The sequence below is a fragment of the Papaver somniferum genome, chromosome 1 (assembly GCF_003573695.1).
Source record: "Papaver somniferum cultivar HN1 chromosome 1, ASM357369v1, whole genome shotgun sequence".
Classification (NCBI taxonomy): domain Eukaryota; kingdom Viridiplantae; phylum Streptophyta; class Magnoliopsida; order Ranunculales; family Papaveraceae; genus Papaver; species Papaver somniferum.
In genome coordinates this window covers 68,811,277-68,830,732 of record NC_039358.1, presented here as the reverse complement: position 1 = coordinate 68,830,732, position 19,456 = coordinate 68,811,277, and the positions used below count along the sequence as shown (strand labels likewise).

General features: G+C 37.4%; 1 long non-coding RNA gene across 1 annotated transcript; it reads left to right on the top strand.

Annotated features, from left to right (window-relative positions):
- The first annotated feature begins 11,180 nt into the window (after positions 1-11,180).
- LOC113330114 lies at positions 11,181-11,577 on the top strand. Its single transcript, XR_003350088.1, has 2 exons — positions 11,181-11,289; positions 11,486-11,577. It is a non-coding gene; the product is annotated as an uncharacterized LOC113330114 (long non-coding RNA).
- The last annotated feature ends 7,879 nt before the right edge of the window (positions 11,578-19,456 follow it).

The window sequence follows — 19,456 nt, the reverse complement described above, 5'->3', positions numbered from 1 at the left end:
ATCCTCATCTTCTTTGCTCACTGATGGTTGCATTAGTCCCTCGATTCGAATATGTTTAATTGGGGAGTCGATAATCATTGAATCTAAGAAAGCCAAAGCATCATCATGTATTTTATTTCCTCTACGTACGTGCCTCCAGATCACACTTGGTATTCGGGAAGAATATTCTTTCATGAGTTGCAAGTACTTATACATCATGGAGTCACTTGCATTGTATCTTCCTTGAATCTGCCGAACCACCAATTGCGAATCACTGGTTATTCTTATTTCTTCTAACTTCATTTCATTAGCTAACCTTAAAGCATGTACCAATTCCTCATATTCTGTCTCGTTATTGGTTCCCTTATATTCTAATCGAAAGCAGTAAACTATTCTCGCTCCTCTCGGCGAAGTGAATAGTATTCCCATGCCTCCACTTGAACTGTTGGAAGATCCATCAAAAAATATTTCCCATTTTCGTGGATGATTCTCTTTGAGTAAGTCCTCTGGGTCTAGGAGATCCTCATCCATATCCATCAGTTCCTCCACTCCTTCATCTTCCTCCGATGGAAATTCAGCTAAAAACTCCACAACTATATATGACTTTGTTGAATTTTGGACTTCGTATTTCAGCCCGAATTGGTCAATTTGAGTGTTCCACCTTTCAATTCTTCCTACCCTTGTCGTGTTCTTCAAAACAGATTCTATTGGAACTCTAGCCAGCATCTTAATTTTTTGGGTTTGAAAATAAGTTCTCAGCTTATGTGCCGCATATACCAAGGCTAGTATCAACTTTTCGATCTTCGGATAATTTCTTTCAGCAGAATTAAAAGTTTTACTGATATAGAAGATTGGATTTTCTACTCCTTCATCCGAGCGAAGTAAAAATGCACTAGGAGCATTTGATGTAGCTGCGAGACAAATTAGTAATTTTTTCTCCGGGTTCTGGTTTCTGCAGGATGGAGAACTTGATGAGATATTCTTTTATATTTTGCAATGCCTGTTCGCACTCCTATGTCCATGTAACTTCGTTCCTTTATTTAAGATATCAAATAAGTGTTTACATTTATCCGAGGATCTTGAAATGAATCTTCCCAAAGCTGCTAATTGTCCATTCAATTTTTGCACATCTTTTATGGTGGCTGGGGATGGCATATCTAGTATGGCTTGGACCTTAGTTGGATCCACCTCAATTCCTTTCTTCGAAACTATATGGCCCAAGAACTTCGCTGACTCAACTCCAAAGATACACTTCGCTGGATTTATCTTCATCTTATACGCCCTCATTTGTTCAAAAATCTCTTTCAGATCTTTTACATGCATGGTCTCCAGATTCCTTGGTATTTACAAGCATATCATCAACATAGACCTCCAACTTCGTATGCACCCATCTGGCAAAAATCTTCTCTACCATTCGTTGGTACAAAGCCACTGGATTCTTCAATCCGAATGGCATTCTCGTATAGCAATATAATCCTCTTGGAGCGAAGAAAGACGTATGTTCTTGATCTTCTTCTGCGAGTGGTATCTGATTATAACCCGAGTATCCATCCATCAATGAAAGCCAATGATATCCTGATGCTGAATCCACCATCTGTGGTATGTTGGGTAAAGGGAAACTGTCCTTCGGACAAGCAGTGTTCAAATCACTGAAGTCAATGCATATTCCTGTTATTCTTCTTCAGCACTATCACCATATTTTCAATCCAATATGGATACTTCGCCGGTCTTATGATTCTTGAGTTCATCATTTTTTGAAGTTCTGCTTTTATTTGCTCTTGGTATGCAGTCGTTATTTTTCTTATCCTTTGCCGTATTGGCTTTACCGCTGGATTCAAGTCTAATTTGTGGCAAGCAACCAATGGATCAATCCCTGGCATTTCATTCATACTCCATGCAAATACATCATGATATTCTCGTAATAACCTTATCAACTTCTCTTCTTCGTCCACCTCCATCTTCGTTCCAATCTTCACAATTTTCGTAGGTTCCACAGCTACGAAGTTCATGATTGGTTCACCAAGTGGAAATGGTTCCTTTAATTGCTATAAAGGATCTCCTTCTTATTCAGGAATCTCACTTGGTATGGTCCATCCTTCTTTTGCTTTGGTCATGTATACCATCAGCTCTTCTTCTTTCTTTGCCTCCAATACTCTCTTCTTTTGTTCCTTCTTCCGTTTTAGCCTTTCTTTGTAATTATGAACATCCTTCTTGCTGCATTCTCTCACATCCTTTAAATCTCCTTTGATTTCGCCTATTCCACTTGGCATTAGGAATCGGATTGCCTGATGAAAATTTGACGCTACTCCTTTTAGTCCATGCACACAGGGTATACCTATTAAGGAATTGTAAGGTGAATCTACATTTACCAAGCAAACAGTAACTTCCGACTCCAACTCTCACGCGAAGATCTTTACAACCAATTCGCCTTTTGGTCTCGATGCAACTCCATTGAATTCATATATATTGTAAGTGGATGGCACGAGGTCAGAATCTTTGTACCCCATGGTCTTGAATGCATGATAAAAAAGAATATCTATCGAACTCCCAGTATATACCAAGATCCTATCCATCGCCCATGTCTTCCTATCTTTAGTAAGATCATCTTCCCATCGTGAATGTTTGCCAAAATTCAGGGTTATAACCAACGGATCCGTATGTGAAGTTCCTCCTTCGGGTGCATCTAGAGCTGAAAAGGAGATTGCCCTCTTTTGTCATTCCTCCAATGGTCCTTTCTTCACAACACTAAAGATTTTGTTCCCCTCGAAATCTCTCTTGTGTACCCTTCTTAGTACGTTATCATGAAAATTATCGATGTTTTTCGCAGAATGGATTATGGAATTGCAGTTCAACCTTTGTGTTCCCCTTTCTATTTCGATGCAATATACTGGTGCCACCCGTTCATTTTTATTATTTTCACGATTTAGTGGTGGGGGTGGTAATGCCTGATTGTCTAAAAAATGGGTTAGCTTTCCCTGGTCTATTAAACGAAGTATTATTCTTCGGATGTTTCTGCAATTGTTCATATGGTGCCCATGGAAACGATGATATCTGCAAAACTCGTGAATCATGCTTCCCGGAGGTGGTTCCATCCCTAAATTTGGTGGAATGGGGATTTCTTCAGTTAACACAATCGTGTCTCATATCTTTTCTGCGGTTGTATTGAGCCTGGGGAATTTCACATCTTCGAATGTTGGTGCATTTGGCCTTCGTTCTCCGAATCTTTGACCTTGGTTGTTTCTTCGCCGATCTCCTGAATTATTACCTTGTGGTTCATAATTTATTCGCCTTGGTTCTTCGTATCCTCTGGGATTTTGATCGATCCATTCTTTATCTCCACTTGATACAACCACTAGCTTCGCAGGAACTACATTTGAAGGTTCCCATTTCTCATACTTTGAATCGCTTTCTACTGAGTGTGTCATTCATGGTAAAAGACGAGAAGCTCATTCTTTCTATGGAATTGGCGGGACTTCATTAACATCTCTCTGCTTCTCCTACAGGGCTATGTATTCATCCTGGTACTCCCTCAATTCATTCATTGTTAATGAATTTCGAATTATGAATATTTGGGTGTACAGGAGATCAGTTGGGATTAGGGCATTCACGAAAGGCAGAATAAAATTCTTCTCGTCAACTCTCCCAGCGAGTTCATTATATACAGTCCTCCATCTTGTCACAAGAATTCGCAGGCTCTCTCCAGGTCTTCGTCTCAGGTTGAACAAGGTTTCAATTCCTGGCCTCAGCATGTTATTACTTATATAAGTTGTTAGGAATATCCTCTGCAAGTCTCTAAATGAGGAAATTGATCTTTATGGCAGTCCATCAAACCATGCCAATACCTCTCCTGTCAAACTCGCTGGAAAATACTTACACATCACCGCGTCATTTCGTCCCCATTCCATCAACGAGAGAGTGTGAAAAGACGAGGGTACCCAAATATACCTCAATCTAAAACTTTTTCACCTATAAGTCCTTTCTCCGAAAGTGATTGTCTATGGACTGAGTCGAGACAATACAACAAATCGGTTCACATTTCGTGTGATCGTCTATGGATACGAGATAGAGACAATACGAAAACAAGATATGGATACAAGATTGAGACAATACTACGAAGTATGATTACTTGATAATAGGTTCGGACTTAACCAAACACTATAGGATTGCTATCAAGTAATTAGGAATTAGCGTTTGTGTATTTTACTTCTAATTATCATAAATCAATTATAATTGCGGAAATAGAAAAGTAAAAGGCACAAAAAGATTTTATTAACGAGGAAACCGCAAATGCAGAAAAACCCTGGGACCTTGTCCAGAATTGAATACTCTCAGAATTAAGCCGCTATACAAAACCTAAACCAACTTCGTATAGTTGAGACCAAGCAACTAAATTTATAGTTCACCTAGTTCCCTCAGTATCCCTGCGCCTCCAACTTGCAATAAGTCACGCACTTGGAACAATTCCTTTGGTTCGTATTCCAAACAGTAAATGAAAAATAAATCCGTTCGGTAACAACTCTTTTCAAACAACGTGATATGAGTTTGACAAAAGGATCTTCCATTTAACCAATAAACACCTTTGTCGGGTTCTTAGATCAATCTATTCAACAACTACCAAAGTAATTATTTAGACTATGCAATCAATAATATGAATCACAAAGAAATGTATTGATGCCGATTTATGCAACTAATCAATCCAATATATCAAAAGATAAAACGATTATAGTTGGATCCCCAGCCGATCAAGTTTTGTGCACACCAAAGATTATGAACTCGGATAAGAAATCTTGTTTGTCTTCAAATCTTCTTAGATCTTCAATAAACACCTACATACAAACAACTTGAATCTCTTGTGATCAATCACACACAGAATGGAGTCTGTTAACGATGGATTATCACAAGATGTCTTTAGATATACAAACAGTATAAAGATCCCCGTTGAAACTTTGATCTAGTTTGAGTGAATCTTATATCAGAAGAGAAGAATCTCAAGCATAAACTAACTAGGTGCAATCAAAGTTCAACAACCGTTAGTCAATTAAATCAAACGAAAACTAATAATAAACTACAATTATCTAGTTTCCCACCAACGGTACTCGTAGAGCTTCTCAATCCCAAAGAAGTCTTTAAAACGAGTGATCGTAAGAGATTCCCCCTAATTAGAGTACTTTCCTCTCCGAAAAGACGGCTCCACCAGTAAAAACACAACTAGGTAGTTTTGCTGGCTCTGAGGATTAGTTTGATCAAAATGCAAACTTCGATATTTATAGACCAAGGAAGTTTGGACACCAAGGAATTTCCAAAACTGAATATTCTCAAAGATATGCAATAAAGACAAAATCGGTTTTCATACTCTATCAATAACCTATTTTAATCTGGGGTTTTAATTTTAACGAAAAAATCAACTTGATTCAGATCTGGTTTTTAAAGTTTGATTAGGAAGAAAAGATGTATGTGTATTTGGTTTAGAAAATCTAATAGAGAAAGATTTCCGGTCTAGAATCATCATGGATTTTGCTTCTCCAATTGAAACTTTGTTGCAGGGTTATGCTAACGCGGTTTGTTTTCATTGTCGGCAGCAATTCCTGGTAAAGCTTCTCTCGACAAGCCGAATTAATGGTGAAAACTACGGAACAAATCTTATCTCAGGTTTCAATCAAAATCGTTTGTCTCATGGGAATTCCACCTTTGGTATGTTCCCATCCACCATCTGATACACCTCCACGGGTGTTTATGTCATTCAATTCAATCAAAACTTCCGGAAAGTTAAATCATGAGTTGCAAAAAACAAGAGAAACAACCATAAAGTACACAACAACATCAATATCATCCTAGGTGTTTCAAAATTGGATAACCTATTTACAACTCAAAAATGGCTATTGTTAGAGCACTGCTCGGTTGAACCCACCAAGCGTTGGTATGTCAAGATTGGTTGTCATATTTATTTCCAAAACTCGAGTCGCTACTATGTAAACTACAGTCAACTTCGATAGGTTAGCCTAGCAATGATAGAAGTTTTGTGCTCCAGTTACTCACAAAGATCTGAAGATGGATTGAAGACAACAAAGACATCATCCTTTAGCTTGAGGTTAGTAACTATGACTTGACTTGTTCCATATCTATCTTGTGTATTTCAAATCTTTTAGATTGAAAACATAACATGCAAAGTTATACTATTATGATCAAAGTGTTAAGGAATTTATTGAATCACGAAGTATAATGTTTATATCTAGAACTCCGTAGATATGACATCGACATAATTTTTTGTATGCTATTATGACTATGTATATGGGTGTTTGTGGGTGAAAATTGTTTCTGCTGATTTTGGTAAATTTGGGTGTGTGGATGAGAAACGAATCTAAACCTTAAACAATGCACTGCACGGGAGTACTTTTGATTCGAGAGATCAATCTGTATAATCCTGGCCTAAACCAAGAAATGGTCGTTCCAGGATTGCTTCGGTCACAAAGTGAAGGAGAAAGGTTGGTCTTAGGGAGGGAACCGAGAAGAGTGTTGAGACCAGAATCGTTAATTCTGAAGGTGTGGTTGTTTATGACTTGTATCTGAAAGTAGAATTGGCTAGCATAATGGAAAGCTAGTAGGTAATTTATAGATACTGTATCGTTGTCGACCAAAACTTTGTTGTTTGGTGAAAATAGGTGAAGCCTATTTATACAATTCATATTTAAACGTACCCTAGTCTCGTAGGAAGTGGAAACGATTGAGTGGTGGAAAGAATAGAGTAACGTGTAACCGTCAGTCATTATGCTTCCATGATGAAGGAGGTGAATTCGTTTACACCGTTACTTTTTACCACCACTAATTGTCCTGCTTCATGACACTTTCTTGTAATGGGCGCATTGCACGCCGCACGCTGTAAACCGCCAGACCAATACCCTGATGAGCATCCCCAAGTTTGTGACATGTTTGATGTCTCGAGTGTTTTCGTGGAAAACATGTAGCACTTTTCTACGTGTGGCAAGTTAAAGTCAAGGGACTCACCGCAGGAAAATAGCATGCAATGCTATTAGGCTCGTTTTGGCTAGTCGCCTAAAACTTGCCACAGGTTTGTCATTTCAGTGGTGAACTTCGATGGCTGAGATCACATCTCATGAAGGAGGGTAGCCGTTGATTATGGCTACCTTGTGTTGGCGCCTAATAATGGCGCGGTGGTGTTTTGGTGTACGCCAGTGGCAATGTGGCATGGCTCGTGCATACCAGTGGCACAGTGATGTAAGTGGCGCCTGGCGTAGCCATGGCCACTAGATTTAGGAAGATGGTCGCCTGAAACTTGCCACAAGTCTGTCAGTTCGGTGGCGAACTTGGATGGATGAGATTGCATTTCATGAAGAAGGATGGTCATTGATTATGGCCGCATCTTGTTGTATAGTGAAGTGGCACCGTTGGCATAGTGGCGCCTGGCGGAGCCATGGCATAGCGGCATGCCAGTGGCGTAGCCGTGGCAGCTATTTTGGCATATTGGTGTTAGATCCAAATATGGCTTCTGGCAACATTGGCCATGTTGATAAGTTAATATTGAGGCCTTAGGAGAGTCACTGGACTCAGTTGGCATGGCAACTTTTAGCTAAATTAGGGTTTGGCGTATCACAACTCTATTTAGCACGTGCGACATGACTGTGGCATGGTGGCGTGGCTGGCATAGTTAGCATATGCCAGTGGCACGAAGTAGCGCCTGGTGTAACCATGGATGCTAGACTTTGGAACATCGGTGTTAGACCCAAATGTGGCGTGGTAACATTGGCCATGTTTCCACATCAATCCCAATGCTCTGGTAAACGTTACTTGGCTTGGTTGGCGTAGCAACTTTGCCTAAATTAGGGTTTGGCATGTCTAAACCCTAATTGGTGTGTGTGGCATGCAGGCGCGACATGGAGACACTTTTCTGTTGAAACGGTGCCATAGCTATGCCGGAGGAACTATGGCAAGGTCGTAGTATGGAAACGACCACAGGAGTAAGGATTGCCGTGGGTGGCTTTGATATGGCGCCATTTCTAGGGCTTCCTGGGCCCCACACGGCTCGTGGCATATTGTGGGGCCGAAGTGGCATAATTTGTGTTGCGAAAATTAGGGTTTTGGTTAAGTTTGCTTATAAGGGTTCTACAAAGTTTTCTCAGAATCGCTGAAACAATAAAAGGAGAGATAATTTTGTAAAAACCAGATCAGATGTTCCAAATTGGAGAAAGGCTAACTCTCAGAGTTTTCAACATTTTAGTTACCCTAATGTTTCCTCAAGAGATTCATCCTGGATTTCAGAAAGAATAATCGGAAGAACAAAGCTGCTCCTGTAAAACCCATTTCTAAATGGAGTCCAAAGTCTTCTCTAAAGACAACCAGGAAGGTATCAAAAGATAGTCACAATAATGATACTCGAATGATAAGTTTCAATACTCATGACATTCAGAATATTGTGTTAAACGTTCTTGATCAAATGAATATATCTCCGTGTTGTCATCGTTATATGAGATAGGTCTCATAATCGGTTACCTTTTTATGATTTTGTGACTTTTGATTTAGCGAATCTAACTTTTTGGGTTGCTGAATCAAATAATCATAAAAGGATGATGACAATTAATCCCATATGTGAATCACGATTATACTATTATCAATTTATTTCTCATAAGTTGTGTATATAGTATACATATGAGTCTTTGGTGTTAGCTTATTACTATTGGCACGTAATAGTTAAAACCATTTCAAACTGTCTCTGGTAAAGGTTGCTTTTGCTGTTCTTATATCTTTGCTAAAGGATGAGAAAAACAATGAGGAAAAGAGGATGCGAAATTTGAGGTAACAAATTTGTTAGTTAATCATTTTCTTGTTTAAGAAAAACATGATTTTATTGCATATATTTTGCTTTTTCTTAACAAATTTTCAGTTCAATTGATGTTTATCCCATTTTTGTGAATGGATATTTATGTGTGATTGAATTGGTTCCGGTTAAGAAAAACTGTTGTTATCTTGCTTTATTGTGTGGTATCACTTCTTTAGGCTTACAAAATTTCGGTGCAATTGCGGTGCTTTTAATGTCTATGTTGTTTCAATTTCTTCCGGTTGAAGTGAATGATTATGCAAGTTGATTTATTTGGTTTGTATGAATTATATATGGCTTAACAAAATAAAAGGATTATGGGATGAGTTGTTTAGTCCAATTCAATTCTGGATAAGAAAAACTAAGTTAATTTTGATCTTAGTTTGACTTATCGAATTGAGGTTTTGGTTATTCAAATCTAATCGAATGCCTTAACAAGAAATGCTAGTTAACTAACCTAGTACTTGTCTTGTTTAAAACCGAAAGGTCTAAGTTTATGGATAATTAGAACCTGATGAAAAAAATAGAGTTATCTTTATTTTGATCTTGTCGAATTAAGAGGTTGTTTTTGAACAATCGGTTTAGCAAAGAGACTAAGGTGCTTAGTTGATTTTTGTTTTACTAAACTAAATTGGAAAAATTGTTTCGGACAATTGTTTCCTTGGTAACATATCAAAATAAAACCAGTTGTAGTTTCGGTTTTGATATTGGTTATCAGAACATGATGTGTGGAACCCTCGTGCCTAACTCTACAGGTTGCAAGTCTATTTTGAGATTTGTAAGATTCTTTTCGTGTTGTCTTTTATTTTTTCGTTTCTTTGTCATTTTGTGACAAAAAGTGGGAGAAATATATGGAGTAAACAAGTGATACTGGCATTGATTTTATATTAATTGGAATCGCTAAGGAAAAGAACATTGGTGCGTGAACGTTTATCTAAACGAAAGAGTGAAAGCACAGACTAAGGGGGAGTAACATATCATATTACGTGGTATAACAAAGACGTGTGGATTAAAAATCTACATATCTTACCTTTAGGGGGAGTAGTATAGCATTGTTATTATAATGTCAACAACGACATTTATCGTTTGAATATCTCTAGGTTTTTGTGTTGTTGAAATGTGAATTTAGCGTATGAAGATTAGTATGAGTTATTTTTTGTAATTCGTTTATCTCCATATGTAATAGAGTTTTGTCACTAAATTGACAAAGGGGGAGGGTTAGAGCACTGCTCGGTTGAACCCACCAAGCGTTGGTATGTCAAGATTGGTTGTCATATTTAGTTCCAAAACTCGAGTCGCTACTATGTAAACTACAATCAACTTTGATAGGTTAGACTAGAAATGATAGAAGTTCTATGCTCCAGTTAGTCACAAAGATCTGAAGATGGATTGAAGACAACAAAGACATCATCCTTCAGCTTGAGGTTAGTAACTATGACTTGACTTGTTCCATATCTATCTTGTGTCTTTAAATTATTTTAGATTGAAAACATAACATGCAAAGTTATACTATTATGATCAAAGTGCTAAGGAATTTATTGAATCACGAAGTATAATGTTTATCTTTAGAACTTCGTACATATGACATCGACGTAATCTTTTGGATGCTATTATGACTATGTATATGGTTAAAAGTGAGGATTTCATCCTAGGGAACAATATTTTACATGTGTTCTAAGGAAGTAAATTCATGAACTTGGTTTGTGAATCGAAAAGAAAATCGTCAGGCGTTATTGGTATTGTTATTTATTGCATATCTTGTGAACAACCAATATGTCTGATTAGTATAACCATTAATGACTTGGTTGTGTTCTTGGTAAAACTATTCACAAAGACCTGACTTATGTATTGGTATGACTTTTATTAGTGAAACCGATCTTAAGTAATCACCTGAGATGGTATGAACATGTGCAACACGTTTTTAGGCAAAGGGGAACCGATCCTATGGACATGTGCAACCGAATACAAGTTTATACCATAAATAAGGGGGAACCGATCCTATGCACATGTGAAACAAGTGGGAACCGCTCCTATGAACATGTGAAATCGGCCTCAAGAAATCTCAACCCAATCTGAGCAGGTTTTGTGTTTTTAACACAAAAATTTATCCAAAAATAGATTTTAGAATTTTCTATTATTCTAGAAATATTAGAGATACCGAAAATATATTTGGTTAATATGGATATGTGAATAATGTCAACATTAAGATTTGAGCATCTTATGAAAACCGAATTTTGCTATTTATTGCATATCTTGAGAATATTTTCGGTTTTGGAAATTCCTTGGTGGCCAAACTTCCTTGATCTATAAGTACCTAAGTTTGCATCTCTAGCAAACTAATCCTTCGTGACAGCAAACTTTCTCAGTTGTGTTGTGCTGATCATCACCAGAGCGATCCACATCCAGATTTTATGGATATTGATCATACCACTGAAGAAGAACGACCCCCATATGTTATAGTTGTTCACGGCCCTCCCAAGGTGATTAGTTGTACTTTAATTAGGGTTTATTTATAACTTCTGTTTCCTTCCTATTTTTGTTGAATTTATCAATGTAATAGGCTTATCTATGCACATATGACTGTTGATTTATAGATGTATATGTATAGGCTTATTTATACATATATTTCCGATTTCCGATTATTGAATACAAATTTCTGTTGTATTTCTGTCTTAGGTCGGTAAAACTCTCTTAATAAAGTGTCTGGTGGATTTCTATACCAAGGGAAGTCATTCTGACATGGCAGGCCCGATTAGGATTGTAGCAGGTATATTTATTTGTTGTTTCATCTTAAAATTATTCTCCTGTCGATAGTCTCTTGATTATCGAATGGATCATCGGAAATTATAAGTTTATAAGTGTAGCCGCCTATTCGGAGAGGAGAGTAACCTAATTAGGCGAAATCTCTTACGGTCGCTCAGTTTAAAGTCTTCTTTGGGATTGAGAAGCTCTAGCGTGTACCGTTGATGGGAAACTAGAAGATTGCATTGTTATTTCAGTTTTCGATTATTGACTTGTTTGACTAACGGTTGTTGAATCTTTGATTGAACCTAGTTTGTTTATTCTTGAGAACCTTCTCTTCTGATATAAGGCTCACTCAAACTAGATCAAGGATCAACGTTTCTACGGATCTAAGTCTTTCTAGATCCGTAAGATAGATTCATTGATTTTCCATTGTTAACAGACTCCATTCTGTGCGACAAATCAATAAGGAATCAAGTTTGTTTTTGCAGGTTGTTACTTTGAAGATTAAATCGAAGATTGAAGACTTTGAAGATTTGAAAACTTTTATTCTTGTGTTTTGATTTTTTGGTGTAACTTTCTGTGACTTGATTTTCGGGGATCAAAGAGGTTGTTTATTTTTAATAAACATAACCCTTTTTAAGATCAACAAGCAGTTTGTGATTCTATCATAAACCTTGTAATCAAGACTGATTATTTCGGTAATCATTGTCTTGTTTGATCTTGTAATAGAGGAACTTCGGATCTGGTAACAGGTTTTAAAATTGAAGATCCTTAAATACGCTTATATATTTCGGTATTGTGATTAAACAGTGAGTTTTGTTACCAAACAGTTTATCCTTTACTGTTTGGAATACGATCCAAAGGAATCTTGTCTTGAAAGATTGAACCATTAAGAAGATAGATTAGATTTAAGTCCTAAAGAGAACGCATGTTCTGCTACGATATCTAATATCAAATATCTATTGAGAACTTCGGTTCTGCTAGATATTGTCAAAACAAATATCTATAGAGAACTTCGGTTCTGCTAGATATTATCAAATCAAGAATATTGCTGAAGCTGAGTAACTAGGATTTAAGTTTACTTAGTAGTGTCTACATGAAGTTGCAGGTTTAGTTTTTGTAGCGTCTTAATTCATTGAGTATTCAAAACTGGACTAGGTCCCGGGGTTTTTCTGCATTTGTGGTTTCCTCGTTAACAAAATTCTGCTGTGTGTGCTTTACTTTATTTCCGCATTATAATTGTTTTTATATTATAATTAAAGTAAATACACTTGTACGTTAACTAGGCACTTAATATTTATCTTATAAGGTTTTACTATTATCAAGTGAACACTTTTTTGTTGTATTGTCTCGATTTCATATCCATGTACTATCACACAAAGTGTATTGGATTTCTCCACTTGACTTTGACATTCTCACATTGTTAGGCCAGTCCGGACTAACCCTATTTCAAGTGGACACTGTGTTGAAATATTCCTTGAGTGATTGTATCTCCAAGAGGTTTATACACAGTGGGGTTTGTATAGGTTGTGATCAAAATAAAAGATTGTGGTGTATTTGGGTACCCTCGTCTTTTCAGCTATCTTCAACTGCGACAGAAAAATAAACGCCCCCCCCCCCCCCCCCCCCCCCCCCCCCCCCCCCCCCCCCCCCCCCCCTAATCAAAGGAAAAACTCATCAGTTCACTCCAAATTAACTTATCCATAGGAAAATGCATAAGACAATATCCTGATGAAACTACAATCGACAACTCAGTGAGTTTAATGATTCCGCTTCGATTTTGTTTAACCGCAATAATCCTCAACGACTAGACAGCAACATCACCAATGCATACTTGCGTCCGTGATTCTTATTGAAAAATTATTAACGAAAACATTATCAGAATATGTCGCTTTATCAACTTTGCATCAACTCGATCCGATACTGATTCAAGCCATGGTTCAATGCTGAGAGGAATCGGGGATATAATAGAAAATAAGTCGGAAAAGTCCGCACAAAGGTAAAAACAAGTGGTGTAATAATAGAAGGGACAAAAGTTGTCTACTGTCAGTTGGATAAGGCGGAAAAGAGATCTGACAATATTCTTCCCAAAGTTTGTCATGAAATGGGAGAGCTTTAACTCGTTTAGTTGTGTCGTGTGTGTGTTTGTCTTAGTTACTATGTCTGTAAACATGTCTGCGATTATGTGTACCAATTACTATGAAAATCTAGTTTTAGGTGATGATATTAAAATTGGTCAGATAGAGAGTCACTCTGTAGGTTTGAGATCCTTTCGACTCCGGAAACGATTCTGCATCAGCTTGCTTCCACAACAACTTGTACATATACCATCCTCAGCTTCAGTACCAAGTGAACCCTCTCTTCACGAAGACTTCCTCCGAAGGGTACTTAGTTTATCAACTAGGACTGCGAGGAAATTGGGGTTGGTTATCTCCGGCGGGTACTTCGATTACCAACTAAGGATGACAAAGTCTTGGAACTGTTGCGCTCCGGGATGCTCTTGTGGGTAGTCTTTCAAGAAGCGCTAATAGCATTATCCTTCGCCTTCTACCATTCTAAATGTAGATTGTATTACTGCATCTCCAATAAGTAGCTGAGATCTGAATCAAGAACAAGCCGGGTGTGTCATACAACCAGACAGTCTCATATCACCAAAAATCTTGAGAAGCTCCTAATCACGTTGTCCAACATCTTTCTACATAAGTTATGTAAATTGAGCGTGGAAAAATGGATAAAAGCCTTTAACCAGAAAGCATATATCACCCGACTACAGTCTTTACCTCTTAGGCTCTTAGAAGATAAGACCCTTTATGATATTCCAAATATGTAAGTTCTATTTCTTAAGAGCAAGGCTATGGGGGGTGAGAGTCTCTTTAAAAATGGAAGAGTTGATCAAATTAGGTCATACTGGATAGAGGGAAATGTTCCCTATCACACTCTTTCAATCGGACGAGTGCATGAAAGTATTCCCTACACGGCTAATCATTTGTCGTTTGATACAAAGGAACACATACGGCTCTTGGTATCCCGTTTTTAAAGGAAAATGAAACATATACGGCTGAAAAAATGCCGTTTGAGAAGAAACTGGATTATAAACGGCTAATATCAGCCGTTTAAAAAGCTTTCAGTTATTAAACCTTCCAAATACACTCCCGCTCATTTTAAACTTCCGATTTTCATATATTAAAAATTCAAATTTTTTTAGACGACACTTAACGAGCCGTATAGTGTGTGATGTTCTCTATCCCATGGTAGAAAAAACAGTCTATCACATAGACTCTCATTCATTCTGAAAGGGATAGAGTGCTAAAACACTCTATCTTATAGGCCTTGCTCTAATGAATAAATTCCATCTTTCAAAAAAAAAAAAAAAATCTTGAAACTATGTTATACTAAGGAGTGAGGCCATTGTTTGAATCCTCTTCAACAAATCCTCTAGTTGTCTATCCGCTTAACCTAAGTCATCCTTACTCGAAGCTTTCGGTTTCAAATTCAAACTATGCAATTTCTTGCTAGACATGAATCCAGCCTGCCCGGAAAAGAAAAGTTAAGTGAAAAGAACAAATGACGGGTAAGCCAATATACACCAAATCGAAAAGCATTAGGTCCTCCTGGAACACCTTCACATAACAAGTCAATTGGACAGATAACAGGGTCTTGCTAAAGCTAATTAAGTGACGGCAAAATGAGCCTCCCAATCAGCAAAACTTAAAAATCTGTCAATTTTACTTGTACTTTGCATTTGATGGGTCATTCCAAGTTTAAGCGGCACCATCTGTCAGTTAGTTCATGGTCGGCAATGACTTGTTGAATGTACCCGTATCACCACCACAAAATAACTCATGGCTAAATCTTATCTCATTAAAGTCTTCAACTAGAAATAGAATTAATGCACAGACCTTAGGATAAACCCAGACGAATCACTTCATTATTATTATATTTTCATGCGGAACATCATATAATGCATTAAAAATTAGAAATCTCATCTGGATCCAACGTGGGGAGCTCATACTGTTTGGACTTTAGACATCCAAATTAAATATTCCGGCTGGATTCAACGTCGTTCACGGCGATTGTCTCTTAATGCATTGACGCCAAAATATAAAAACGGATGAGAGAAACAGAGGTTACAGGCCAGACGTACATTTTACAAAAATGTCTAGTTCTTCTTCTTCAGAAACGTTTCATGTGGTTCTATTCCCGTTCATGGCAAAAGTAATGGCAACTACAAGATGAAACTTAGCTTATATAAAGACAACTCTCTTTATTGATGTTTAGAAAATCTCTCAAAACTAAACACAAGCTCTAATCTTGCTCTTATGATCAACCACAACTTTGGTGATCATATATATAGAACTATGAATTCCTTTTCCTAGTCCTATTACCTTATTACATGTCTTTCCTTTTCTTAGAACTAGATGACTTCTAATTCCCTTAGGATTACATCAATTTCCTAATCTTGTCCTTTACTACATGTATTTCCTATTCTTGGAACTAGTTGGAACCTAATTCCCTTTAGGAATACATGCTAGGCTTTCCTTATTCTAACCAAACATGTTAGATACTATCTTAGCCTCAATGTTGAAGTTAATCCAACATTCTCCCCCTTAAGCTTCAACTGCACTTGTGACATGTCTTGTACTCCAATCAGTTTTCTCATTTCTTCAAACTTGATCCGAGCTAGTGCCTTTGTCAGTATATCTGCTTTCTGCTCAGTTCCTGGTATGTGTTCAACGTTGATGATCTCCTTCTCGATACATTCTCTTATGAAATGATACCTTTTGTGAATGTGTTTCGTCTTCCTATGAAACACTGGATTTTTGGTGAGTGCAATTGCAAACTTATTATCAATCTTGATGAGAACTTTTTCAGGTTCTCTTCCTTTGATTTCACCCAACAGTTCTTGAAGCCATATTGATTGTTTGGCTGCTTCTGTTATTAAGAGACGAATTGTCTCTAGTCTAACAACTGGTGCGAAAACTTCATCAAAGTCTATGCCTGATTCTTGAACGTATCTCTTAGCTACAAGTCTTGCCTTATATTTGTTAATAGTTCCATCAGCATTTCTTTTAACCTTGAAGATCCACTTGAGGCCAATCACTTTTACCCCACCTGGCTTATCAACTAGAAACCAAGTCTTGTTTCTGTTGATTGAAATAATTTCTTCTCTACATGCTTGTGTCCATTTATTCGAGACCTTTGCTTCCTGAAAATTCCTTGGTTCATCATTAACAGAAAGTAGCATAATCTCACATTCTTCTGCAGCTTGAAGAACATAATCCTCCAGATACTGTGGCTTTTGTATATGTCTTGTTGATTTTCGCAGTGGAATGGGTTGAGTTATTTCATCGAATACCACATCTCGACTCACTATTACTCTTTTCGTTGTTTGATTGAATAATCTGTAAGCTTTGGATCCAGGCTCAATTCCTAGATGCACAAGAGTCTGAGATCGATCATCCAGTTTCTTAAGAATTGCAGAATCAACTTTTGTGTATGCTTTGCAACCAAACACTCTTAAATGATCTATGTTTGTTTTTCTCTTTTGCAAACTTTCATATGGAGTCATGTCTTTCAGAGCTTCCGTAGGTATCCTGTTTATTATGTATGTGGAGTGTCGTACAGCTTCTCCCCATAGATAATTAGGTACCTGCATAGCCTTTAAAGAACTTCTTGTCATCTCCATTAGAGTCCTGTTTCTCCTCTCCACCACTCCGTTTTGTTGTGGTGTATATGGTGTTGTGAGTTGCCTTTTGATTCCATTTGACTCACAGAACTTGTTGAACTCTAAGGAAGTGAACTCTGCTCCTCTATCAGTTCTAAGCATTTTGACCTCCTCTTTTAACTCTTTTTCTATCAGATTTCTGAAAGCTTTGAATCTGTCAAATGCTTCACTCTTTTCTTTCATAAGAATAGACCACATATATCTTGAGAAGTCATCTATAATAACAAATATGTATTTGTTATTTGCAAGGGTTTGTGGTGTAATAGGACCACATAAATCAGCATGAAGAAGCTCTAATGGATTTGAGGCTCTGAATGTTGTTGCTTTTGGAAAACCTTGACGCGTTTGTTTCCCAACTAAACATGATTCACAGATCCTTGATTCATCGTTTATCTGTGGTAGCCCTCGAACCATCTTGTTCTGAGACATTGCCTTTAGAGTTCTAAAGTTTATGTGTCCTAATCTTGCATGCCATTTCCATGTCTGATCTTCCAGTCTCATATTCAGACACAATGGCCTTCCAATCATGAGACTTATCTTGTAGAGTCTATTCTGTGAGCGTGAGACTCTAACTAAAAGTCTTCCACTTGGGTCATGAACTGTTAGATAATCTTGTCGTATTCTAACATCACATCCAACTTTTGTAGCTTGTCCTAACCTTAGAATGTTGCTTTCTAAGTTTGGGATGAAGTAGATGTTTGTGACAAGCTTCTGTTCTCCGGTCTTGCTCTGAAATAAAATTGATCCTTTCCCTTCAATTTCTACAGAAGATCCATCCCCAAACTTCACTTGTCCTTTGATTTTCTCGTTGAGTTCAGAGAAATAATGTTTCTTACCAGTCATGTGGTTGCTGGCTCCGTTATCTAAATACCAGATTCCTTCTTCTCCATCCTTTGATTCGTAGTTCTTTGGTATTAGTTTCCCTTCGTTTAAGAATACAACTTTGTGCATGAAAAGAGCTGTATCTGCTTCCCTTGTTTCATTCTTATTTGCTTCTTCCATCTTTTGTATTCTTTCAGGATATACAGAGGAGAAGTGTCCTGGTTTATCACATCTGGAACAAATAATATTTGATCTATCCTTCTTTTCTTTCCCTTGGTTTTGATCATTCTGACTTGTTGTTCTATCTTGTGAGTTAAACCTTCCTCCCCTTCCTCGGCCTCTGTTTACTCTACCACCTCTTCCACGACCTCTTCCTCTTGTCGCAAAGTTTTGTTGGTAAGAGTTTGTGTACAAGATTTTTCCTTGAGTTTCTCCATTGTTTTCTTCATCAAGGATTCTCTCTTCATATGCTTTCAATCTTCCAATTATATCTTCATAGCTAGTCTTCTTTAAATCTAAGACTTGTTCGAGAGAAGCTATGATATGAATATACTTGGATCTTGGTAAACTATTGAGAAACTTGTTTACCAGTTTATCTTCATCAATGGATTGTCCAAGTGACGCAGCTTTTGAGGATATCTCTGATAGCTTTCCATCAAAGCTATCAATAGTATCAGTGTCTTTCATCTTCACTCTTTCAAATTCAGACATTAAGGTTTGCAGACGGGCTTCTTTAACTCGATCAGCTCCGAGATTACGTGCCTTTATTGCATCCCAAATTTTCTTTGAAGTTTCCTGTTCACCAACTTGTAGAACAAGACATTCTGGTATTGCTTGAAAGAGTAATCCTATAGCGATGTTGTTCTTATCTGCATCATCTGTTCCTGGTTCAATTGTATCCCACACCTTGTAGATTTTCATCAGTACCTTCATTCTCATGGCCCATACTGTGTAGTTTGTGGCGTTGAGGATTGGGACTTGTATTGATGGTGGCGTGAACTGCTTTGCACCCACAATGGTGGTTTCGTTTTCCATGGCTCAGAAACAAGCTCTGATACCAATTAATGGCAACTGCAAGATGAAACTTAGCTTATATAAAGACAACTCTCTTTATTGATGTTTAGAAAATCTCTCAAAACTAAACACAAGCTCTAATCTTGCTCTTATGATCAACCACAACTTTGGTGATCATATATATATAGAACTATGAATTCCTTTTCCTAATCCTATTATCTTATTACATGTCTTTCCTTTTCTTAAAACTAGATGACTTCTAATTCCCTTAGGATTATATCAATTTCCTAATCTTGTCCTTTACTACATGTATTTCCTATTCTTAGAACTAGTTGGAACCT